Here is a 27,515-nt window from a genome sequence, read left to right as displayed (position 1 = left end):
CCGCTCTGCATGTTAGACTGTAGTACATACATACCTAGGACGTGTGTTTCTGTGGAAGTCAGTTCTCAATATAGCAACACATCTAAATGTGTATTGTGATACAGCATGGCCAGAGGGCAGCAGGAGAGTACTAGAAGGGAGTCCTTATTCCCTGTAGAGGGAAGAAAGTTTGCTATAGACTAATTAAAGCACCTGAAGCCAATTAGAACACCTGAAGCCGGTCACATGATAAAAAACCCCTGCTTCAAATCAGACCAGGAGGAGTTGGAGCAGAGAGCGGTTTGAAGGAGTTGGAGCAGAGGAGAGTTTGGAGAAATGCCGTGGCTGGCTAGAAGACCAAGACCCTAGGTAAAGAGACACCCATCTTGTGCGGGGGGTCAGGAAGCCCCACAAGCTGAAGAGCAGGAGAGGGAAGTATCCCAGGGGAAGGAAGCACTAGTTCAAGTGGTTTACCACTATCCCTTGGGCCCCTGGGCTGGGACCTGGAGTAGAGGGCGGGCCTGGGTCCCTCCCTCTCCACTACCCTTCTCTGAGTTAGTGGTGGGACAGTAGATACCCTAGTTCAGGGGCAGGAAACTGCACCCTGAACCCCCTCCCCAGAAGAGAAAGTGCAGGACCCATCATAATTGTACCTGCAATTTGCCACAGCATTAAGTGACCCTAATTGATTTCATGATCCTTGGAAATAGAGAATTCAAGTATAATCTCCAAATCTTAATTGTTACACAGACAAACATTTATCTGTTAACCACATTGTCTAATGAGAAAAGGACTTGGGATAACCTGTTCTTAAGAGGTTCTCTACATTTCTGGTTAGAGGACTCTGTACCCTGTCCTATAAATATTCTTAACATTCTCACCCAACAGACCAAGTATTATTTCAGCAGACTAATTGGTTCACAACCCCTGCTAAGTATCAGCCATATCATTCCTAACTGCCATAGGCTAGTATCATCATTAGCTGAGTGACAATCTCCTAGAGCATTTTGATTCTTTAATCTCCATACTCCCCCAGGACAGCAGGCCTATTAAGGGTTAAAGCTCCCTCTTTAATTCCTTTCTTATCCTCTACCTCTGTGTAGAGAAGTAGGGGAAAGGTAGTGACACAAAGGAAATAGAAGACCATGTCTCCCTAAAGGGGAATAGCAAGAATCAGATTATAGGAAATTGTAAATAATGGAGAAAAAACAGAGGTCCTGATCTTCATCTCAGCTGACTTCAAAGAGTCAGTATGTGATCTCACATTAGTGTAAGTCAATATTACACCACTGAAGTCAATAAAGTATTGCAGTGTCAATGAGATCAGAATTTGGCCAAGATTCTTCTTCTTAATATTTATTATTTGCATTATAACTGTAGCACTAAAAGACCCTAGTCAAGATTAGATTCCTATGGCAATGGGTAGTGTACAAATGCGTGGCAAGACATGGTACCTGCTTTGAAGAGCTGAATATAAAATGCCCTGATTCAGCAAAGTACCTAAGCACGTGCCTAACTTTAAGCCAGGAATTGTCCCATTTAATCTGACAACACTCTCCCTATTCCATCTGGAAGTCAATAGGACTACTTAAATACCTTGCTAAATAAGGCCCTAAAAGAGGACACCGAAAAATAGTGGGAGAAAGGGAAACCCTGTAGAAGCAAAAAGATCATAGTGGTGGCTGTCAATCAAGTTGGTTTCACAGTTATGTATTTTTTGTATGTTGGGGGATGTGTCCTAAGTGAGTTGATGTGAGTTGAGGGGAGGAAGGGGACGAGTTAAAAGAAGAAAGGGATTGGAAATGAAATGAACAGAGTGAGGGATACTGAAAGGGGAGATGGGAGAAGAAACACAAGGAAAAAGGATGGAAGGAATGCTGGTAAGAAGCATGGTGAGGGAGGGTCATAATAGGAGTTTGGACCTACATGACAGAGGGTGGGAGGAGGGCAGAGTGAATCAAAAATACATCCTGGAGTATAAACTCAAAAATCCAGAGTGCAATGCCCTTACCAGAGTGCAAAGGAATAGTAAGGAGCTAGTGCTAAGCCTACTAGCCTGTCTGGCTTTAAGGGCTTGCTCGGTCCCTCGGTTCTTGCATTTCCTTTCTCTGAGCTTACAAGAGCCTCCCTGTCGCTTCAAATACAGAGTACTGACTTAGGGACTGCTGAGGCTTCAGTATAGCCAACCACCATCCATTTGCCCTTTTTGTGCCCAAGTGTCTTAACTGGCATGTATGACTTCTTTACTGCCAAACCCAAATACTTTAAAAAAATCAAGTCTGGCATCAAAATATTTGAAATTGCATAATAAAGTTGAGTTCTTTTTACTTGGCTTCTTTCCATTTAGGATTCATGTTTTCAGGCTGTTCATTTCACTGTAAGGGCTAGACTCTGATTTTTTTTTTTTTAAATGAAAGATTTTTTATCACAATCACCCATTTCCTAGGGCTTTACGAAAAACATGAAATATAAACAAGACTTATGATAAAGTTGCAAGAGTTGGAAAAAAGTGATACTTTGACTAGCGGGAGACAGCTTCTCATGAAAACATATCCAACTTTACTGTTGCTTTGTCTCCCTCCCCATTTCTCTGTTTTGTTGCCTCTTAAAATTCTAGACTCTGAGCTCCCAGTAGCAAAGGCCATTCATGTTTTACTTCTTTGTTTAGTGCCTGCTACAATGGGGTCCTGATCTCAGATTGTGGATTCCAGGTGCTCCAGCAACAGAACTAATAAACAATGTCTATAGTATGTATAACAGAGGTTTTAGAGCTATGCTATGTAAAAACAAAAATATCCAAGATATATGCACAAAAATCAATTCTTCAAATGTGTGTTCTCATTGAAAATGTCCTTTTATCAAAAAATAGTTTTTGAAAAACTGGAGTTTTTAAGCATTTTCTGTTTTTTCTAAGATTTTTCACATAATTCTGTTTTTCACTGACAAGAGTTTTTGAAATTTTTCGGATACCAAAAGCCATTTTTACCAAACATAACACATCAATAACCATTTAGATAATGGTATAAATAAAAATGTTGATCAAAAAGTTTCACAAAAACAAATAAAATGTCTATTTTGAATCCTGTGAAAGAACTCCACATTCTGAAAATGTGGGTTTTTTTTTTTTTGAGACCAGCTCTAATTTTAATAGTTGGACTTGTGACAGATGAAACCTGGTAGCTAACAAAGCTAGCACTAGTGTTCAGACAGAGAGAGGATTACCCTTTTTAAAGTTTTCCTGAGATAAAGGAAACCTAACTAGACAAGAATTCTTATGCACATTGAATCTCTCAAACCCAAAAGGTAAAAAAAAATTGTCTTGATACCGACAATACCCTCATTATGCCACTTGGAAAGTTTTCCAGACAGAACCTCTCATGGAACTTACATTGCTAGGCTGGATTCTTTGCCCTATTTTAAAAAAAAAAATAAAAATCCTGCATTTTAAATGGTGTTATAAATCTCTACCATGAACAAAGATGTATGGAAAGTGCAATTTCCTATCACTGGTCACAATCTCAACCTCGCTGAAATCTGTAAATTATTGACAAGCTACTAGGAATCCAGTTTTTGACACACTTTGTTCTTTTATTTTGATACTGACACTTTCTTTTCTAGGTCAGTCAGTCACCTGTTTCTGGGTGATTCTTTGTCAACTTTCGGTCTCTTCTTTCAGCTGTTTCTAGACAGGAGGAGAATTCTCCTCTTTTGGAAAGATTCCACTTCCAATGAAATACCTGAACTGTAGAGTCAAGAAATCCAACACTGGCTACAGATCTCAGATAGCAAAAATAATAAGCACAGAGCAGAGGGAGCAGTCTCTTCTGTGTACCTGGATCTCTGAACAGGTAGCCTTTGAGCATGCTCCAAATAGAGTCTACACACTATCTGAAAAGTCATTCTTACCTTCTTCCTGTGTTTGGCTTTACTGTTAACTAACAATATTAACAGAACATAAACCTCAGCCTGATCTTCCTTCCCAAACCTAATGGTTTCAATAGTTTCTTTCAGGACCTCCCTGTCTCACACTATTTCCCTCTGACCAAAGGGCCACACCAGCCTCTCATATCATTAACAACCTGCCACAATGAGTCAGCAGAATTTACCAAGTAGCTTTCGACTGGGTTCTCACTCTAGCTAACACGGTGGGTCAACAGAAGCACTGTGCAGCACTCGGAGACACTGGCATCATCTTACTGGGCTTCTCACTCGCTATTTTATTTCTTTGCCCCATATAAATTTGAAGCTCTCCTGTTTCTTACATACTGTATTTCCTGAAGCTTCTTGCTTTGTGCGCTATATTTGTTGCCCAAATTCTTCCAAGGATCTTATTTGAGTTGGTTAAAAATTTCCCACTGTATTCGTTGTTTTAACAAGTAATATTAATGAAAGCGGCCAAAGCAGTGAGCGGCTTAAATAAAATTATCACCAGTGAGAGAGAGAGGGGTCTGTGCACTGATAAACACTGCCTCTCTTGTGGTTGAAATTTTGGCTTTCAAATCAGAGGGGAAATAGTGTTCAAAAGTCAGCAGCAGAGCAATAAACTACTTGTTCTAATGCCCACAATCACACAGCCCCAGCAATACCCTACCACTATAGAAAATGATCAGCAAGCTCAAGACTTTTTTTTTCCTTGAGTCATGCTGAGAAATCTCTGCAATTTGTGGCTATGGTTTCTAGCCCTTCACATTTACTTTCTAATTTGAAATCATATCCTCCTTGTCAGAACATGCCTGGGGGCAAGCCGCTTATGGAAAAAAAAAAAAAGACAGCTTGAATCTCAGTGTGTCTAGTCTGAGTCATAACATCTGCCACAATGAGCTTCTGCTGCCAAACGCAGGAGTGCTCTTTTGTACAGTCCCTCTCATGGAGATGAAAAATCCAAAAGGAAGCAATTTAAGAGACCGAGCATAACTGAACCACTTCATTACACTGATGGTCAGAAGGCACTTATCAGCCAGCAATGCCAAAATTGAGGTTATAATCTTCCACCGCTTCTTGGTGTTTCTGTACAAGATACAAGGACTAGCTTTTTTTTTTTTTTGGTTTCCTCAAAAGGGTCATACAAATGTATACACCTGGATTAGATCTAAAAAATTCATATGCTTCCAAACCAGGTTTCTTCATTTTTGTTTGTTTTCTTTTCAGTCACGTAGAAAGCTGCCAGTAGTCAGATTACTTTCCAGGAAGCTAAGCTAATATCATATGCAGGACCCTGAGGCAAAAGCCAAGCCACTGCACACTGCGCAAAACAATCTGGAAAATATATATCAACTAAATTGGGCTAAATTCACATTAGGATTTAGGCACCTTAATCCCAGAATCAGGCCCCAGTGAGAGTCACAAAACCCCAGCTCAGCTGCAACCAAATGGGTTGGTGCCTAAATTCACTCAGTGCCTAAATTTGTGTTGAAAAGACTCCCTGCGTGTCTACATTTCTTCCTCTGAGCAGATCTCCAGAAGCCTAAGCCTCAGAGTTAGGGTTGCCAGGCATCCGATTTTTGACCAGAACGCTCGGTGCCCTCTCCCGCATCCCAAACCCCCTCATCCCCAGTCCCACCCTAGAGCCCTCACCCCCCTCTCGCTCCCCAACCCAGTGAAAGTGAGGGAGAGTGAGGGAGAGCAAGTGAGGGAGGGAGGGGGGATGGAGCAAAAGAGGGTTGGGCCTCAGAAGGGGCGGGGCAGAGGTGTTTGGTTTTGTGTGATTAGAAAGTTGGCAACCCTACTCAGAGCACAAACAAACAAAGGGACAAGCCTCTGCCTAACTTGCCCAGGAGGCCTAATCTAGTAAGCATGCTCAGATCTCACCTACCAGATCAAGCCCATGTAGGTGAGCTTATATAGCAGGAAGAGAAGGCAGCTTTCCCTCATAACTTTTAGGGCAGTAGTTAAGCTATTCACCTGGGATGTGGGAGCTTCCCAGTGTTCAAGTCCCTCTTCCACCTGAGTGGAAGAAGGGATTTCAACAGGGTTCTGCCACCTCTCAGGTGAGTGCCCTAGCCACTGATCTGTAGGATATTTTGGTGTGGGTGTTGGCTTCCTCCATCCCTTCTGTGAAGATGTTGCACTGTGACTAAATGTGAAAGCATCATGGGGGAGATAGGGAGGGAGACAGACTCTGTAGCCTGGTACTTAGAGCACTCAGCTCGGAGACCCAGAATCCAGTCCCCCATACTCCATTTTTAAAAAATTATTTAGCCACAATGGAATAGCTAGAATAGCGAGAGAGAGGATACTCCACAATCAAATATCTTATAGTGCAGGAGTTAGGACACCCACCGGAGAGGTAGCAGATCCCTGTTCAAATCCCTTCTCTTGCTCAGATGGAAGGGGGATTTGAACCAGGTGTTTCCCTCCTCCCAGGCGAGTACCCTAAACGCTGCTCACGAGGGAGGTCCCTAACTGCTCACCTCTCACTAGTTTTTTGCAAAAACTGCAGCTGCCTAATGCCAAGAGAAGGTTTTTCAGCCCAAGCAGTTGAGATCCCTGCAGTCTGGACTCAGCGGTGTGGCTTCGCACACCCCCCTCAGCTTACATCTCCCATTTGTTACCTTAGTCAGGAAGCCTCCTAGTGTGCTGACTTTTGTGAATCCCATTTGGATGCATCGCCTCACCCGATTCATTCAACAAGGAGCCTAGGCACCTAACTCAGGCTTTGTGATGCTGAATGTCACCGCGCCAAAGCCTCTTTAGTAATCAAGCCCTATGTGTTGCTTCTTTTTTTCCCCAACTACTTTTCTTTTGGTTGGAACTACACTATTTCCCAGAAGAGCCACACACATGTAATTGTTAAGCTACTTAAAAATATTAATCTAATATAGAAATTGCTGTACTTTAATAGGTCCGTGGTCCAGCTAATCCAGTATCCTGTCTGTAATGGTGGTCATTACTAGCTGCTTCAGAGGAAAGTGTAAGAAACCTTGCAGGAGGCAGTTATGGCATAATCTGCCAGAAGGAAATTTGTTCCCAAACCCCATTAGTTAGAGGTTGATTTATCAGCTAAAGAATGAGAATTTTAGAGGACTGTATTAGATTCCCTTAACTATTTTCAATTGTATATAGGGTCAGAAGAACCTACAAGACTCAATGGCTCAAAGCCACTGTTTCTATCACTGAAATTTCTTAAACTTCACCTTCAGAAATATCTGTCAAACTTTTATTACACTTTGAACATATTCTTGGCAATTGTATGAACCATTGCATTTTATTTCTAAAAGATTGAATTTGGGTCCCTGGAAAGCTATCAGTGCAGCAGAAGTGCTGATGGTCCAGAAAGCAAACAAGCTAATAGGCTGCTTGAAGAAAGGGTTAGAGAAGAATAAAAATTATTATGGTATTATATGTACTAATGATAGGCCCTCACTTGGAATACTGAATTCAGCTGTGTTCACCTAACCACCATAATGATAAAGGAGAAATAGAGAAGGATGGCAAAACATGACAGTATGCAAAGATTTCTGTAAGAGGCGAACAATAGGATTAGGACCAGTAGTTTAGAAAGAAAAGCCTTGAAGTCCCATGATTGATCAATATAAAATAATGAATGGTATAGGCAAGGTCACATGGGAACTCTGTTTACGCAGTGAAATTAGAAGATAGCAAATTTTAAGTGGGGAAATAAATTCACACTAATTAACCCACTGCACTCACTGCCACAAAACATTACTGAGACAAAGACACAAACAATTCAAAAAGAATTAGAGCTTTATATAGATAATCAAAATACCCTCACTCGCTAGGATAAAAATGTAAAAGAGTTATAACCCGCGTGTTTCATAAACCAAACACTAAGGACATATGCCAGCATCTAAGTGGTTGGAGTTAAGGCAAACTTCCTCCATAGGCATGTTATTGCATGACTGTCCATTATGGGGGCTTTACACTGACTTTGAGTCATGTGGTATTGGTTACTATCAGAAATAGGACACTGGGTTAGATGGTCCACTATTCAGATCCGTTATGGTAATTCCTCTACATTCCCAAAGCACTTCACAGTGTAATGCATTTAAAAATGGGTAGTGCAGCTTTGTGCTAAGCAACCTCTTTCACACAGGTTTAGATGCTGTAAGCCATCAGAGAAAGGATATTGGCCAAATCATTCTATATACTTCAAAAAGTACTATAGGATTAAAACTCTACTTGGGCCTAATTTTAAAGCCCGACCCACACCCAAACCCAACCCAAGCACCCCTGACCTCAGCCTGAGAGGAGCAAGACGTTTTCAGACTCACCCCAAACCAGAGTCAACATTGCCACCGTCATGTCATCCATGGGGCTTAGCCTGATGGAGGCTTCATACTCCCCATGTCCCTCGACCATGATCAGTCTCCAGCCTTCTCCAGCCAGTGGGGTCACTGCAGGAACCTCTGCATGCCCCACGCCCACCAGCCACTGCCTTGTCGTGCTGTGAGAGTGAGAGGGGCTGTGACTCGTTGTCACTCTGCAGCACACTGTCTTTGTGGCACAAGCCAGCAGAAGGAGGGCAGCCACTGCTGCACAGACCTCAAAGGCAGGAGGAGGAGGAGCTCAGAGAGAACCCATCCCCAAGAGAGTTGGGTTGTTTTCAGACCCAACCCCGACCCTTACAGTCAGTTCCCATAAGGTTCCAATTGGGTTACAAGGTTCCACATGGGATATTTACCAGCCAGCTGATCAGATACCAGACATGGCCAGGAATGTTTGTCAATGTTTCTTCCACAAAGCAACCTAACAACATACCACTCCTGTAATAATGCAAAGAGTGCATCATCATGAGCCTAAGTTCTAGCATGGTACTGAAAGCTACCTCCTTCTGACCAAGAGCTACCAACCAATACGTTTATATTCATGCCAACATCACTCATATTATTTGCCTCTTCTATGTATACCAAGTATATTCAATGTCCTACTTAGTCACAAATGTTCTAATACATTATATGCCATGTTTGGTAGCCAATTCACACAAAACATGTAACTTATTTCCACAGTAAAGATCCTGCAGTAACTCCATCTTTAAAACCAAAAAGCTTTCATGTAAGAAATATCACAAGTCAGCCAAACATTATAGTATTTACTATGTTTTAGGTTTATGAAAGATTCTAGTTATTTTTCTCTGTCTAGCTGCTATAAGACTAAATAGGCAATAATGCTCGCCTTCACTGAAGAAAAAACGTACAGGTGAAAAAATTTCTAGAGTATCCACCATTTGAGGAGGAGAACTTTTACAGTACAAGCCCTGATAAAGTGATACAGCTTTCTTAAAGGACTTAATGGGCAACTGCCTGTGTGGAAAAAGTACAAGGACTGAACCAGTAACTAGCTCTGTATCTTGCATCTTCACCTAAGCGTTTTCTTTTCTTACAATCTGGTTTCCAAACACAGAAGCAGCTCTGTAGCAATTTTAAAATAACGATCACCCATCTGAGGCTATCATGACCTGAAGCACAGTTGTGCTTCTGCCAAAAACAAATCAAGGTTTCACTGTTCATGTGAATTTCATAATAGGAGCTGGACAAACATATGCCAAAGAGCAAACAGACAGAGCAGTTTCCTTTCTGGGTTCTGCAACAATTCATTCTTCGTGACTTCAAGAAGTCACATTCTGAAGAAAAAAAAATCAGGAAGAAGTTGCAATATGTCATGGTATGTAGCATTTCTGTCGATGAAATGAAGGGCACATCAGAATCAGCAATGGCAGGCCACAGCAGGAAAAGCTACATGTGACAGATTCCAGGCAATGTGTGTCATGCCCTTCAGTTCTGGTTCATGAAGGGATATGTCACATCCCAAGATATGATGCAACCCTCCCCTTACATTATGTGCAAGCAATTTTGATTCAGCTGCCTTCTCTCATGCATGGAAGAATCCAGAAGTTAAACAATGTGAAAATATGGTTTTGCATAGGATTCGTTCCAGACGTTTGTCAAACTGGGATACGGTCCATCATCATTAACAAAGGGTAGGGTCTAAAATTGCCCTCGTGCTTTTCCTTAGCATGAAACAGGCAATTCAGGCTGCCCCCAACACTCTTGCCTTTACCCAGAACTAGTTTTTCTAAAGCGACTATTTTCCATATAAAAGTGACAGAAGGCGCTGTTCCAGCAGCCAGTTTCTACCTCCCTTTTTTCCCCTCTTCTGGACTTCTTTCCTTTTTCCTGTCCTCTCCCTTTCCACTGTTCTAACCCCATTGGTCATCTCTAACTTCTCCCACTACCACTTACATCCTCTTACCCCAGCTGTTCTGTCACCCTCCTAGGGGTTCTTCTAGCAGTAAATACTAACTGCAGAAGCTCTCAAACCTCACAGCTAGAAGCACTAGCAAATGGAAGGAGGACAATCACCAGATATTTGGTCACACCATGAGGCTTTATATGAAAGCTGATGCTAGTAGAGTATCCTACTTTCATAAGCACTCACCGTTGGCCTAAGGACTCCTATTACTATCAATCATGAAACTCCAAAGGACTTGAATGGGAGTTGAGTTCGGCCAACGGTCAGCACTTTTAAAAATATCAGCCTCAAACTGTTCTTAGCATGAAACACTAATAGCACTTGTGAATTTTAACAGAAGTAGCAACACTCAGTGATCCTGAAAGGACAGTACATCATCCTCTCCAAAGGGATAAAACATTAGGAGATAAAGGATACAAATTGTAGAACCAGGGTGCCGTCCCACCCTGAAATGAACTTGGCTTACACCACTTATTTGTACTGGACTAATAGTTCATTTATTGACACTGTACCTGATCCAGACAGAAAAAGGAACATTTTAGGTACACAAACTAAAATTCAATGCATTAAACTCATCTGTTCATGTGCAAGTGTTTTGTTTCAAGAACCATCCCCTTTCTCAGGTAAATTTTGAGTTTGGCATTTTGGGTTGAAAGATGCATAAAACTCTAAATGGCCAAACACCTTACTATGGACTAAACATTAAAGGAGTTCACATGTGCACTGTTTATTCCAGTACGTGCATGGTATAAATAACGGAAGAGAAAAAAATAGTCCTTTCCATGGTAGTATTTGTATGAGGCTAAAATATTTGGTCATACCATGCCCCGTTACAAGCACGCTTAGTGTACATTTTGGAGGAAGGCAGGATCCTAGTAGAGTTTTTTAAAATTTAGGCTGTCACTTGCCTTGTGAATATACAGATATTTCAATATATTGAGATACAGAAGGTCAGTCCTCAGAGGACAGCTGAACACTTGATGTTTGTTCTCTTCCCCACCCCCTACCTCTATCAAATACATCCACACATATTTATAATGCACAGAGAATTAAATTTTCATCTTGATGTGCAGTTGGAATTACATGAGGTTTCTCTGCATAGTAATCATGAAGCAGACTGATGATGAAAACTGGCTGTGCCAATAAGATAATTAGATACAAGGCTCACATGCTTTCACTGACGTAAATCAGAGAGATCCCTTGGACTAAAGTGGGTGCAGGACTGGACTTTACTTTTTTTTTTTTTCCTTTGGTGCGTGCCAGTATATTCTGTAGTTACGCTTCTTTATTAAAACTATGTGCTGTATTAGAACTCAAATTGATTTTGATTTCCAGCAGTTCATTAGGGTGTAACAGGAAATGAAGCTCAACATTCCAATTACAGTGCCTCCCAGCAGGTGCGCTCGGTTTGGAGTAGGTATTACCATAAAAGCACCTTCCAGCAGGGCATGTAGCATATTATCCAGATACAAACAATAGTATAATCAGGGATAATCCAATCCCAGATTTAAGTAAAAGTCTGAGTGAAAACTGGATGAGCTGTAGCTCATGAAAGCTTATGCTCAAATAAATTTGTTAGTCTCACAAGTCCTTTTCTTTTTGCGAATACAGATGAACATGGCTGCTACTCTGAAACCTGAGTGAAAACTGACTCAATCAGTGGATGGAAAAGTGTGTTTGCCACAAATGTAGTAAAGCCTCCGTTTGTTGAGCTCCTGATGATTTCAGTGGGAGTCCTGTGAATACTGGGATGGGTCCTGGCTTTGTAATATATATGGGAGAGCGATTTAATCACAACCATTTTTATGGGTCACACAACAGCAGTGTAGTTACTCATCTGACTCAGTAAAAAACTGCACATTAAAAAAACAAAATAAAGTGAATATTTTATTTTCAGTCGGAACAGGATGCAAGTTTAAACCAAAATAGAACAGACACAACAAGTATTTTTTTAAAGTCAGTCTACAATAAGAATTCAAATGCAGAATGAACAAAATGCTTTCAGATGTGATGAGACCAACGTAGTATCCATGATACAAGTGGGCAGATCTCTAAACGGTGTAGATCAGTGCAACTCAATCAACTTAAATGGTGCTACGTGATTTATACCAGCTGAGAGTCTGGACCACTATGTTTATTTTTCAAACTGCTCAAATTGTAAGTTATATTTTGTCACTGGTCTTGGGTTGAAGTCCTAGCGTAAGTGATAATGGGAATTTGGCTATTGACTCAATAAAACCAAGCTTTCACCCTTAAGGTACATGTACACTGGAAAAAAGGACCCCGGGCTCAGCCCTGGCTGGGCCTGTTCAGCCGACTCAGGCTCACAGAGCTTGGGCTGCAGGGTTAAAAATTGCCATGTAGATGTTTCAGCTCAGGCTGGAGCCCAAGCTCTGGGACCCTGCCCCATTGTGGTTTCCCAAGTCCAAATGTTTGTTCAGCAATTTTGCAGTCTCTCAGCCCAAGCCTGAGCCAGCTGTGGGGGTTTAATTGCAGTATAGTTGTACCTTCAGTTTCCATGTGTAATACAAGGATTGAAAGAAGTCATATAAGTAATCACTGTTACATTATGCCGACCATGCTTACTACTTCCACAACTCCCTCTCCTCATGGTGCTGGAACTAGGGGCACTGCCGTCGCCCCTGGCTTGAAGCAGTAACAACAAACACATGGTTTCCATCATCAGAATCCTCACCATAAAAATTATTCCAGAACCCCTGCCATCTCCCGTAAGTGTCTGATAAAATAAACGTATTCTACATTCATATGGAACTGGGAACAAGCATCCAGTTACTTCTCCTCCCCCCGTCCATAAATATAATTATAGTTGCAATTTAAGTGAATGACATTATAAGTATTATTCCCCACCACCAAATTCAGTAAACACCACAGCAGTGATGCTCCTGACAGACACTTCAGTAGATTGACTCAGGATAAGTCACCTGGGTACAGGTAGTAGAGTATTTTCAGTAGCAGAACTTCATCTTACCAGAGAAGATTAGAGGAAGCATAGTTTGGACCACGTTCAGGTCAAAATGCAAGACTCATAAGATCATCCCCCAGTCATGGCATTTTGGAAGGACCAAATCACTACTGGAGAGAGATGAAGAAATGAAGCAGAAAGCTAAGAGAAAAGAACTAGACCCCAACTGAGCAAGATACTTAAATACACGAGTAGTCCTGATAAAAATCAAAACAATTAACTCTTGTGCTCACTTACCTTGCTTCAGCAAGGTCCTAGAGAGGAGAGCAAATAAAGACCTACCGAAACATGCGCTGGGAACAAGCAGAGTTGGGAGCACAATGAGCACTCTGTGTAATTGTCATGTACCATTTAGACAGGACAGTGCACCAGAGTTATCAATAATAAATTCTTGATGAATTTTACAGGTGCTAATTCTTATTAGCAGCAACCCACATGAAAGATTCCAAATGTAAAAGTATCTGTTTTGTTAGCATTTGTAAATTAGCCATTGATTTATTCTGGACTCTCAAGGCAAACTCTCCTTACTCAGGTGAGCAGGCCAATTCTTCATTAAAGCTAACACCTTTGGGTAACTAGATATGGCAATTGCAATAACAACCCAAGGTGAAATGTTTTAAAGATGCATCAGACTTGTAACAATGCAACATGCTGGAGACAAGCTGCATGATGCATTTTAAAAAGTGCTCTTTCAAGCTGTAGAAATACGTCCCAAGAGGCCAGCCCTTCCTTTTCCCTCCTTTTAAAGTGCCTTGGAAGCACAACAAGCAGCATTTGAGATTACTTCTTATGTGTTAACTGGCTGAAAGTCTGACAGTGAAATGCTGTCAAACTGCAGAAGTAAGAGGTGTGGGAGAGATATAGCTGGGTGGGAGAAAGAAGCAGAGTGAAAGGGAGGTTGGCCCCATGCTCCAACTCACTCAAGTAGTCTTACAAGAGTAACCTCACCGACTTTTACTGGAATTCTAGCCTGAGTAGATTGTAGGATTTGACCTGTGGAATGTGCATGCTGAGACAACTAGCTTTTAATGATCATTGCTACTTATAGGCATTTGGGGTGCGATTTTCATAAACTCCTAAATTACTTAGCAGCACCAGTCCCATAGAAAGCTATTGAAAGTCAAAGAGACTGGAGTCCCTAAGTCACCTAGGTGTTCTCGAAAAATCTCATCCCTGTCTTGCATTTTACTAGGACCAAATTCTTGAAGATTTGGGCTTGAACTTCCATGCTATGTGTACATCTACTTCCTACCCAAGAGACCACCAGTGAAATGCATACCCTTAAAATGGAATCACCGTGTCCCCCATGAGAAAAAAATGTTACCACCTCTAAGCAAGATCAATGGTTACAAATGAACTTATTCCATAAATATGCGACCCTTATGTAGCCTCCTGCTCCCGGAGGATGGAGGAAGTACCAGCAGCTACAGAAGGGACCATCCTTGAGCAGTCAATAAAAGGCAGCTCAAAAAGGAAGCCACAGCTGCAGAGATGTGAACACCCATATAGCAGAGGAATGTCTTCCTCCTTACTATTCAGAATTCCCAGGCAGAGAGACATTAGAGGAGAGGAGAAGCAAGAGGCAGGTTCCCTGAAGAGGCCATAACAAGGCTGCAGGTCACCTTTTTCTTTCTCACAAAACTTAGGTAGAAAGAGCTATGGGGGAACTCTTCAACATTGGCCTGACTTCTGCAATTAGGGTATTTATTTGGAGGGTACCTGCCAGAAACCCCAGGGCCACAAACTCTAATTTTTCCTCAGTTCTGAGCTGTTTTTACATCAAGCAAGTATCATGTCTTTCCTCCCTGGAAGGAATAAACTACCTGAAAAGAACAGTTGCTGGTTTCTCATCAGGTGGAAGGAAGAGCCCAGGGACTGAGTACCAGGAAACATTCTGAAAGTTTGAGAATCCTAAGGGGATGGTATCCGGGGCTGTTTTCAGCCACTGGCACCCCTTCACGGTTGAGTAGGTTGCTGTCCCTTTGTTCAGCCAATTGCTATTTAATCCCATGTCTGGTTGTTCCTTATAACATCAGCCCTCCAGCCGGATCATTAATAATCTCTCACCGCTTGGGGTGGTAAAAATTCTGGTAGGTCAGGAGGCTGGTAACCCTAGCAAAGGACCAACAGTATCTACCTTAAGATTAGCTTTGCCTGGCGTTCAGCTGCCTTTGTCCTTCAGACTTTACTAACCCCTCTGCTGGGTTGGTAGGGGAACCCAGGCCCACCCCCAACTCCGGGTCCCAGCCCAAGGACCCTGTCGGAAGCTGTTGGAACTGGTTTTTCGCAATCTCTTACTGCTTTCCACCATGCCTCTCTTGTAGGCTTTCCCAGACTCACACTCCATGATCCTCTTTTTTCTAGAGGTCCAGTTACCTAGGCAGATTCCTTCCAGTCCATTGCTGAATGAGCCTGCTTTCTGTGGTTCTCAACTTCTCTGTCAGTCACCCCTCCCTTCCAACCTGCAGCCTTTTTATCTCCTCAGCTGTTGTAGGGCCACCAATTAGTCCCAGCTGAGGGGGCAACTCATCCCCCATTAACCCTTTAGCAGGTGGTACAGCATGGGGTCTGTACACCTCATGACAGAAAGCAACATTCCCTTGGCTCTCAAATGAGCACTAGCCTCTCCAAGGGTGACCCATATTTGCACTGAGCAAATAACAAAAGCTAAGACTGATCAAATACTGTATACAAAAACTTTCATGTTGTCAAGGTGCCACCAGACTCCTTGTTGGTTTTGTATTCAAAAAGTGTCACAAAATTGTTCAAATACATGATTCACCTACTATAGTCACAAATTATTCAGCTAATTCAATAGGCTGGGAAATATGAAAGCGTCATCATTTAGCCTAAAAGTATCATGAACACAAGGAAATTCACATGAACAATAGTGTTGTCACTGTATTACTCGCAGACCTAAAAACACCTAAACTAAAGACCTAAACTTAAGCCTTGGTGATTCTGTCTTCATCTATGCAAAATCCTAGTGACTTCCATGAAGCTTTATGAGGGCCCTGGTGGATGGAACAGCTTGCAAGATCGGGGCCTGAGTTACGCTGATTAATATTAGCACAACTAACACTGTATAATGATATAAACAGTAATTCTGATCTGGTAGAGACCATTTATAATGTATGGCTTCCCCCCTGTCCCTCCCCAGTTTCAAACTCAATCTCCCATACTTGGGGATAGGGTGGAGAAAGAGAAACAAATATTTGGAAGCCACATCTACAGTGCAGGACACAAAACAATCCTCAACAAATATTAAAATACCATAAAAGTCCATTGTATTTCCAACTATGTTGAATGTTTGGTACAGTTACCCAGAGGAAGCAAAGGAAACCAATTGGAGACGTTGGGTCAGCACCATTTTTTACCATGCACATTCACCTAACATACACAGGCAATTACTGCCACTGCATACATAAATAAGGCATTTGTACATACAAATGGTCTACGTAAGTGCATGCACAAAACAGATGCAAAAAAGAGCAAACAAAAATTATTTTTTGTCTTTGGGCCACAGCTTCATGGGAGAAAAATAAAAAACAAATCAAACCTTAAATGATGCTCAGATGTCAGACAGCACTAGCATTAAGTCAGAAATGTTTGTAATGGGCTTTTCCTAGAATGTATGTAATACTTTTTCTAAATAAGTGTCAGGAATCAAGGCCTGCAGCAGAGCCAGACTCAGAGCACCCTAAGGAGTGCAGCAGGCTGCCGGATTGGATGCACTGCCAGATTGGTTGGAAGACTCAGCAGACCAGCTCTCAAGCTGCAGTTCAGCAACTGCTCAAAGCATTTGCCTATGGCTATGATAACTCTGCCTGTTTGTTCCCAGCCCGCTCCAGTTTTGCCTCCCTCCAGGTAACCTGGTTCTGACAAGGGCTCAGATTCTTGTCTCTGGCGGGGACCCTTGGCTCTGACACTGGCCTCTGATTCCTGCCTACCAATGCCTGCTCCAACCAGCAGGAACAACCATCCATGTCCCAGTAATTGACAATAAGGCTAAATCCCTTAAATGGTATTGTACCTTCCTTTACTACTTTAGGTTACTGGGGCTATTCTTAATTCCTCAGGGGAATGCACAAAAAAGCCCTGCTCTTTGGTTGTCACAAAATGATACATTAGGCATTATTTGCCACCTCCGTTAGTAGGCCAGATTCCATTACTGCACCCAGCCCATTTGGCTGCATCAAGTTCTTGACAAGGACATCAAATGTATAACTTTGTGCTTGGTCAGGAAGTCACATGAGGGATAGGAATTGTTCCAGGGATGGGGAGAAAACAGATACAAAGGAACAGACAGCAGTTCTGTACATAAACAAGGAATGCTCTGCAGATGGGACTGCCATGTTTTGAGGGGATTTTTTCCCCCTTAACAATAAAGATAAGGAGCTTTAATGAGCTAAAAATATCCATATCCATCCACATAAGACTAGTATGATCTGGAGTCTTGTGATTTTTCACTGGTTTGGGGCTTTAAGTTGTTACAGCAGTGTGTTGTTTTTTTTCTTTTTGTGATTATTTTTTAACAGCTGTATTATTTTGCAGAGTTCAGATCTGTCAGCCTACCTTTGAAATTCCCACTGACCTGGAGGGGAGAGCTAACAGCAGAATGATGCCAGGATCCAGTCCAAAGTTTCTTGCTATGCATACACCTAGGTTGTTTGGAAACAGGACCATATGCACATAGTTTGTAATACACTCTTGCAAGAATGGTTTTATTAACTCTTATTTACACATTCTGGGGTCAGATTCTGGTTCACCATGGAAGTGGACCCAAAACAAGCAGACATTAATGTTGTTATTATGTATCCTGTGAAAGCATCCATGATCCGCAGTCATGGACAAGGACCCCATTGTGCTAGGTGCTGTAAAAACAGAACAAAAGACAACCCCTGTCCCTAAAAGCTTTCAAAAGCAAAAGCAACATTATTGTAGCCACCATCATCCCTGACTCTCACCTCAATACCCCCCTACATGGATTATTTTACTAGGAGCAAGAACGATCAGCAGGGGTGCTCAGAACCCACAGTGATAACAGCGACATAAGTACACAGATAGATAGTGGGGATGTGCAATTCATGTTGAGATCAATGGACACATACTCACACAGATATGACCACTACCATCCTAAATCGCTACGCTCCACCCTGGAAAATCTCTCCACGATTCCAGCCAGGGGCCACACGTGTAGAGATCTCTCTACAGCTTTTGATTTTCGCCTGAATCTGAACAGCAAGTGTCTACACGGCATTCTACCCTGTACGACGTGGTTTTGGCACTGTTGATAAATTGAATAGTCAATTGCTTGACCACACTTTAGTTCATTATGAAATATATTCAAGAGACCAAATTATATCGGTCAGGTTAATTGCTACAAGATTATAATAATATAGTACAGGGAAAAGGTTCAATACAATACCAGTCTCCAGGATGCTGTCTCACAAGCAGCAGTCTTACATTTGCCTTACACAGAAGGTGTGCCCTCGAACTTACACCCCTAAAGTCGTCTTTTTACATCCAACCTATTCACAAGGAAAAGATGTGCGACATCTGAAACTAAACTCAACCAATCAGCTTTCCACCTTGTTTCTGTGGTACCACAGTGTGCCCCTTATCTCTTTGTTATGAACAAATACAATCCTAGTACCAAGGGGCATGAGGACACCTCTTAGGTTTGTACCAGGGTAGACTATTCATATATCTTGGCCTTTTCCTTTGGGACATTCAAATACTGTCTTAGGAGAATAACTCTCTCTCTTCCTGTGGGGAAAACACTTTATGTCCTGATCCAGACCCATTTTTCCATTTACTTATGCCAAAAGCTTACGGCAACTAATGCAAAAAGTGTTATGGGATACCTGACGTGGGTGAACCTAATTGTGGGGAGACTATAATACATTCAGTTAACTTCCAAACACTTTTATTAATAAGATGCCTTACATCTAGGTATTGGCTGACGGGGTGTGCAAAAGCACACAGACAGCCAGAATCAGGCCATATACAGAAGAACCTCAGAGTTACGAATGCCTCGGGAATGGAGGTTGTTCATAACTGAACAAAACGTTATGGTTTTTCTGTCAAAAGCTTACAACTGAGCATTGACTTAATACAGCTTTGAAACTTTATTATGCAGAAGAAAAATGCTGCTTTTAACCATCTTAATTTAAATGAAACTGTTTCCTTACCTTGTCAATTTTTTTTAAAAAACTTCACCTTTTTTATTTTTAGTAGTTTACATTTAACACTGTACTGTACTGTATTTGGGGGTTGGAGCAGGGGCAGGGGTGAAAGTAACTTAAAGTCTTACTGGTACAGGGCCTAGCTCCGGGCCCCTGGAAGGGGTGGGGCCTCGGGCAGAAGGGGCGGGGCTGGGGTCAGCCACCCCCAGCCAGCCCTTCAGCGCTGCCCGGCCCGCACCACCCAGGGCTCCGGTGGCAATTTAAAGGGCATGGGGCTCCAGCTGCTGCAGCTGAGCAAGCTTCCCCTTTTGCCCTCCCCCTCCGCCCCTTCCCCCCCCCGGCAGCCTAGGGAGGGCAAGAGGGGCAGTGACGTTAAAACGCTGCCACAACAGGACCCTACAGGCAGGACCACCGACTTCAGGTGGGGGGAGGGAGAAGAAGGGGGACGTCAAAGTTTAACGTCGGCTGTGTACGGGCCTGTACCGGCGGCCACCTCTTACCCACCCCCTTTCACCTCAGGGAGTGTGGGTGTGTGTATGTGTTTCTCTTCTGCTGCCTGATTGCATACTTCTGGTTCCAGATGAGGTATGCTGTTGACAAGTCAGTTTATAACTGTGGTGTTCATAATTCTGAGTTTCTACTGTATCAATACACATAAAGGGGCAGAAATATTTTTGTGGTGAACCCTTCACCCTGAATTTCCCCGACTTCTCTTCAATCAAAACCTGAACTGTAGTTTTACATTGAATCCTTTTTGTTCTGAATTCATAAAAGTCATTTCTGATCTATTTAAAAATGATACACAAAGCAGTTTTCTACGTTCCATATGAAGCAATATGGATCTGGAGTATAAGGCTGCATCTTGCTATTATTCCAGATGCAGGAACTCCAAATGGAATTATGGGAGTCTTGGATACCAAAAATCAAGCAAACATGGGATATTGTCTTACAGACACTCTTCAGAAATACTGGCCCAGATTCTGAGTGTTACTGAGAGGAACTATATCATATTGTTAGATGTTGACAGGAAAGCAATTCTTTAGTTAACTGTACAATTTTAAAAATTGGTTATATCTTGGTCACCTGCTGTAATTTAGGCTGCCTGTGTTTATCTTTCACTTTGCTGAGTCCTAAATCTGTTATTTCCTTTGGATGAAGAATACACAAAATGTATCTTATAAAACAAAATTTCTGCTACTGGGAACTGCCCAGCGAAGTTCTCCAGTCATATGAACTACAGGATGTGCCAAACTGCTCTGATATAATTCAGATAATCATCAAACTGCATGTTCCATGTTATGTTCCATTTACTCATAATGAAGTATGATGTAACTCAACATGACCTATCAGGACCTCACATTTCAAGACAGCATGACAAAAAGCACTGAGTGGATGAATTTCTTTGTTGGGATTATGCTTCCCACTGATGGTTTCCTTTCAACAGATGTCTGACTGAGAAAGGACAAATATTTAATTGCAACTTATTATAAAACACTGAGCATATCAAATTCTGAGTTTCCAAGTAGCAATGGTAGTAATGACAGGTTTCAGAGTAACAGCCGTGTTAGTCTGTATTCGCAAAAAGAAAAGGAGGACTTGTGGCACCTCAGAGACTAACCAATTTATTTGTAGTTAATGGTAGTAATGTGTTTTTTTGTCCCTTCCCCCCTTTTTCATACACATTCTGCTACCCAGCTTCAATACTAGAGTAAGGCACATCATTTTTAGTAACATATAATCTGAATTAGTTACGGTGAGGCTTTTGTACTGGCAAAAAATGTTCTTTAACTAAAACAGAATTTTCTAGTTAGTGGACAAGTACCAGAAGAAAATTGTGGAATCATGTGGGGTTGCTAAGCAACCAATAGTTCCAGTGTCACTTGTTTGTGATCAATTCAAGTCATTCATCAGGCTCTGAAGCACCATGCTAAGGAATTCCAACAAATTTGTTCCTTGGGAATGCCACAGAGACTTCCTGCAACACAGTAACACTTTCATTCTTAGAAGATAAACTTAGATGTTCTTTTGATGAAATGTGATATGTTAATTCATTATTCTTAACATACTACTAATGGGCAAAGCTTTAATTAACTAACTACATCATTGTAACACATGAGAGATAAAATGGAGTAATTAGTACTGCTTAAAAGGAGTCCCTATCCTCTCCCACTGGGAAAATGAAGAAGGAAGCTTCCTTATCATGCAAACAATTGTCCACAAACATCACTATATGTAATTTGCAGCTAGCTTTTGTTATTTTTTCCAGTGATACGTGATAAATTACATTTTTAATGGCAAACAAAATGGCTGCAGTCCAAACCACACTAGGTAGACCTAAAAGGCTTTGAATAATATAATCTTTCATTTAAAAGGAATGCTTATCTCTGGGCTTTCTGGAAAAAAGGGATGTACTATTATGCCTTCACTCATCAAGTTTAATTACAAATGTGGCACATTGTAATTATTATTGGCATTTACTTTCTCTATAGACAGTCAGTGAGTTAAGGATAAAACTGTAATCAAAATGCACATAACTGAAAACATAGTATCCTTACTGTTTTCTTTCAGTCTCTGTTTCAGAATTCAATGCCTCATATTCTGATTGTTTAAAATGTTGTACTGTATTACAAATTTCAAACAGTGAATGTAAAAGCTGCGCTTATATTTATGGTAAAACTTCTACAAGACCAATTTGCTTATAATTTTTTGGTCATGGACATTTCCCAGAATTTTCATACAAATCCTGGTTATTTTCTCCCTTGCATAAATTATTTTGTCCCATGCCTTGCTCTTGTTATCATAGGACCTGGTTTTGTAATCAACTTACTCAGGCAAAACTCCCACTGACAACAAAAGGACCCTTGCTTGAGTAAGTAATACAGAAGCTTGGTTCACAAGCCTTTTCAATTTCATTAAAAACAAATTGCCTTTTTAAGAGCAAATCATTCAGTACTTTGAAGATACCACAAAAGGTCATATTAGGACATTAATGATATATCACATTAAAAAAATCCTCCCTAAAATGAATATTCTATATTTTTATTTTACAAGATGGTGACCAAATTTGGAAACAATATGTTGTTAAGTAAATAAGATCTGCATGCAAAGGATCATGGGTTATAATGTGCCAATGATCATATGAACTGCTCCAATGTTTCCAAATTTGGTCACCATCTTCTAAAATGAATATTCTATATTTTTCCTTAAGGGAGATTTTTTAAATGTATAAGTCACAATGTGTCTCTTTGAGGAGCACTAGGGGTCAGTTCATACTATTTATTCAGTAGTGCTCAGTGGCGCTTATGAAGTTCTTCCAAATATCATTCCATTAACACTTATTTTCAACAACATAATTTAACTTTGTCAGATAAAATAGCACTGCACAGTCAAACAAATTGAGAAATTTCCCAACAATATGTATCAGATTACACTACTTCTAATGACTAGTAATAAATATATATGGCTATATATATGGCTTTTTATCTATTAATGATGTATGAAAACATACTGCATTTTCAGACATGATTTTTACAACTTCTCTGTCCACCTGTCTAAAACATGTCATGTCAAAAACTGGACCCAAATAATGTTAGTGATGAGCTGTGTGTGAAAAGGCAACTTCTGTTTCCTGGTGCAAAGTCTTCTGTGGGCTGTTTGTTAATTTATTCTACTACATTGCATAAAAGCCTACTGAAATTATGCAATCAGAAAATGTAAGTGGAACCACTTATTAAATAAAACTTTGTGGTTATCAAAATTATAAACAGATGCATCTTTTGATTAATAACTTGGATTGTACAATGAGAATACCATTAAACTACCATAAATCACTAAGACCAATAGGTTCTTGCATTTCTCCCTACTTTTGGTGAGTTCATCTACATTTTACTGCAAAAATGAATTACCACAACTTTAATAAAAGATGTTAAATATTTGTAAGAAAAAGAGATGACTACTGAAAAACGACACTCGCCCGCCTACCCCACCACCACCACAAGAATCTGAAAATATATAACCCCAACGGAAACTGAAATTGAGGCTTGCAAACTTGAACTTTCACAAAACAATGTGAATTCAGAAGAAACAATCCTAAAACTAAGTCACCTCAAGCTATTTGTGTTTGTGATCTTAGTTACACAGATACCAAACAGATCTTCTCTTCTTCGCCTGCTATTTCTGCTGAAAGTTTCCCCTTATTTCCCTGCAGTGCAAACTTTCGCTGGACAACAGTTTTGCACGGTGTGTCACAGCATGCGTTTAAGAAAACTGCATCAAAACTGCCTGAACAATAAGGACAGACCATCTCAAAATGCCTCGGACTCAGAAAATGCGTGAAGGACTAATTGGGATCTTGCTCCCCAAAACACGTGTGAGGGGGACGATCTCTGTCCTAGAGGCACTGTGAAGCGAAGCCAAAGAGCAAAAAGATTCCAGAGCTCAATTAAGACCTGCCAACCCAGCTCCCTCGCACAATAGTACTGATCTGAGTTCCCTGGGTACTTTCCAAGGCTCCACCGAGCGTTAAAGCGTTTGCAGTTTGCATCCAGCGACTAGGCACATCCATAAAGCTACGCCGCTGTTGGGGGTTTAACTCCAGCCCAGCCGCTCTGCTCCAGGGAGAGCCTGCTTGACACACACACGTAGGCATGAGGTTTCAGTGCAATCAGCTGCTTTCCGAGCCCTTTAAACCCCCTGCCTCAGCATGTCTGCCTCAGCTTCCCACTATCGCCTTGCCTCCCCCCACCCCAACATCGGATCTGATGTTTCCCCTGGGCAGAGCGGCTTTTTTGCCAGCAAGAAACCCACTGGCCTCAACCCCCTATCAAAGAAAAATACCCCCTCCCACCCCACTTCCCACCTTCTACCCTCATCCAACCACACGTCTACCCAACCAGTACCTGGGCTTGCTGGTTCCAGCTCAGGGCGGGCGGGGAGGGGGCTTGCTTTTTGGTGGTTAAGGTCCCTCGCTGGGTAGAGCCCGGAGTTCGCAGGGGAAAGGGAGAAGCGCCCGGCTGGAGCTGCGGTTCTTGGGCAGCGGCTCCCCCGTCCCAGCGCTCCGAATTAATCGCTTCGCCTTCCCCCCCACCAAAAAGGGGGAACGCGCTGAAAGGAAGAAGGCTCCCTCCGTGACTGGCATCAATATCTCCTTCGGCGGAGCTTCCCGGGAGCCATGGCAACGAGCCCCTAAACCTCCCAAATCTCCCCCCTGCTTCACACACACACACAGAGAGCGGCGGCTGCTCTGGGGCTGGCCAAGCAGCTCGCGCTCCCCAGCACCCGCACAACCCAGCCAGGCTGGGGAAGGTGCGGGGAGGGGCGGCAGCCTGCAGTTCCCCGGCACACGCCCCTCTACCGCAGCTGGAAGCTGTTGCCTTCCTCCCGGGGGATCGGGGGCAGCAGCAGAGCAAAAGCCAGCCCTGCAAAAAGGGGTGCGTGCGTGCAGATTCCTCCCCTCCACCTGATTCAGCTGCAAGGTGGGGAGCAGTTGGCAAGGCAGCCGGACCCACCCCCCTCCCCAACTCTAAGGCAGGTGGGGAGCTCCCACCTGATGCAGCCGCTCCCTCGGGTCGCGTCAATCCGGATCAGCGGAAGGGCTGAGCCGCGGCAGGGCAGCCCCTTGAGGTGGGGAGCGAGCCGCACAGCTCCCAGCCCAGGGGCGCGTGGGAAGATCGGGGTCTTCTCCAACGCAGGAGCAGAGCGAGGCGGGGTTCCCCGGGCTCCAGCGCTGGGTGGCTCCCCCCAGCTGAGGCTCACCCCTCTCTCCCAGCGGGCTGCAGCTAAGTGCCCGTCTCCTTCCCCAGCTGCCAGAGGGCGAGGAGCGCAGGGTGCCGTCCCAGCATGTTCACACTTTCCACTCCCCCCTCCTCCGCCACGCTGGAGGCTTGGGAGCGCGTGGAGAGCTGGGAACAGCGACTCCAAACTCCCTGGGTGCTGGAACAGTTTCTATAGTGGGGGTGCTGCTGCTGGAGACTGTTATTACTATTCCAGCCAGGGATGCGGCAGAACCTTCAGCACCCCTATCCCAGGGAGCGTGGCTGAGGAGGGGCACGGGGCTGGGGATGCCCCAGGACCCCTCTGATAATAAGGGGCCAAGAGTTGAAAGCCACAGCCAGGGACCTTTGGGGCCTGTGTTAAGGACCCACCTTCGGAAGCCCCTGAGATGCGGTGCCTCGGAGACCACCAACAGAGCACTTTGGAAAGACACAGGACAAAATAGCATATTCTTGACTGCACGTGGTTCATCCCTCTTCAGTAACTGTACCATGGATGGCACAACAGAAAACTGCAAAGAAAAGGGGCAAAAATCAAGAAAGGGAAAATAATGGTTGAATAGTGGGGTGGGGGAGCACTTTACTGGCAAGACCCTTGGAATAAGGAACTGAAGGGCCAAGGGCGGTCATAGAGAGCCCACTATCTAAGTTAATTAAATCAAAGGGACTAAATAAAACACCAGACTCTTTTCTTGCATCTAAATCAGACCTCTCCGTTTTCCACCAGAGACAAAACTTTATACCCTCCCTATATAAGGCAGGTGCGGTAAGCAATTATTACCATCGCAGATTCCTTAAATTAGAGTGTTCTGAAAGTTAATTAATGCCACATCATTTGAGACTCCTTTCAGCATTGTTTTTCTCCACCTCCCTCTACTTTTCTTTTCCCCACCTAGCCAAATTAACTTCTTTTGAATTAGTGAGCATTTGGAATCTCTGGAACATATTGAACGAGTGGAAAGGTTGCCTTTTACGTCTGTGTATTTTCCTTGAATAACCCGTTTATTCCATAGAGTAACATTGAATTTTCCCCTGTGTTTGGCAGGAAGGTGAAGACAAACTATCACCAATCTGTCACCCATGTTCTTAAAAGACTTTACCCAGGAAAGAGGGGAGGGGATTTTGTGAGTACTTGGACTTCTCATACAGTTTCCTACTTCACTGCTACCTGGGAAATGTGACCTTTCCATGTTTTCCCCTCTGAGCTTTGTCTGATGCGATGAACAAAAATGATCATAAACACACATTAAACACCAGACTGAGTGAAGGGGTAGGACTCATGGGGATTATTACCACTGGGGTTACAGATTTTTAAAATAGTAACAATTAGAAAGTGTTGATGCACCAGGGAACCATTGTTGTCCACCTCAGGCAAAATTGTTTAGGTGAGATTATTTTTGGACAGGAAGTGAATAAAATGGCACATTAGGCTTGGGAAAAGATGTTATAAATCAAATGAGGTAATAGGAGAGACATTCTGCAAGCTAATAAGAAAGATGGTAGTATAATTTATTTGTTTTGGATAAGGAAACTGAATGCAAAAATCTATACTGAGTCAGTGCTATGATTTACATTTTAATCATGTAAAATCAACCAATATACAGTCAGAATTTTCTCAGTAACTGTAACTCAGCCAATTTGTGACTATAAGGTTGCTGAAATTTACAACCAGATGCAGAGGGGGAAAACCTACCTCTGTGCAAGGGAGCTAAGTTTGGGTTGCTTGTAAAAGTCACAGATAAATCTAGGAATTCAATATTGTAATTAGGGCCTTGCCCAAAGCCCAGCAAAGGAAACAGGATTCTTTCCATTGACTAAAGTGGACAGTTGATCCGGCCTTCACAGCTAAACCCTAAGTCTATTTGCTGGTTGTGAGTATATTCAGTTCAAACACAGTGGGGAAAAAATGTTACATTGACATGGCACTGCTCTCCAAAGCAGCTGAGAACTCAGCAGTGGGTCTCCACACCTTTATGCACAAGAAACCTCTGCAAACTAATGTGAATGGATCAATGGTGATACTAGTAAAGCAATTTTCTATCACTGTTAGGGCCCTGAATGATGGATGCACTGTGAAGCCGCACGGCCCAGTATCAGCATTGGAGTTAAATAGCAGACTGTACCCATTACCAGCCATTTCCTCATATACACAGCAGAAGCCAGGAGTGGGCTGATTCTCTGACTTCTCAGTGCTTCACTTGCATGGCTGGTTAATCTAGCCCCAGCTTTGCGGTGTTAACTCACAGTTTCACTGAGAGGACTGACTCCTTTGCTCATTTTTCTGGGTTTCAGCCTATGTTTCCCTTGCCTGTGGAAAAAAAACAGATAGATGGATGTAAAACAATCAAGAATACTTAAGCTAAATAAATAATTGGCTTACAATTA

At 42.5% G+C, this 27,515-nt stretch overlaps 1 protein-coding gene across 11 annotated transcripts in view; it reads right to left on the bottom strand.

The window, feature by feature from the left end:
- CHL1 (cell adhesion molecule L1 like) overlaps positions 1-25,219 on the bottom strand; it is a 195,929-nt gene extending 170,710 nt beyond the window's left edge. For 7 of the 11 annotated variants that reach the window (XR_012669187.1, XM_048857094.2, XM_075130263.1 and 4 more), the window contains exon 1: positions 24,905-25,042. The gene's annotated coding sequence lies outside the window, so the exon portion shown is untranslated. Of the gene's footprint in view, positions 1-13,177; positions 13,246-24,257; positions 24,800-24,904 lie in introns of those variants that run through there. The other 4 variants (XM_048857091.2, XM_075130259.1, XM_048857096.2 and 1 more) reach the window with 3 other exon arrangements.
- Between the last annotated feature and the right edge of the window lie 2,296 nt (positions 25,220-27,515).

The sequence above is a fragment of the Caretta caretta genome, chromosome 7, assembly GCF_965140235.1.
Source record: "Caretta caretta isolate rCarCar2 chromosome 7, rCarCar1.hap1, whole genome shotgun sequence".
NCBI classification, from domain to species: domain Eukaryota; kingdom Metazoa; phylum Chordata; order Testudines; family Cheloniidae; genus Caretta; species Caretta caretta.
Note: the sequence above shows the minus strand (reverse complement) of the source record. Positions and strands in the feature narration are given on the sequence as shown.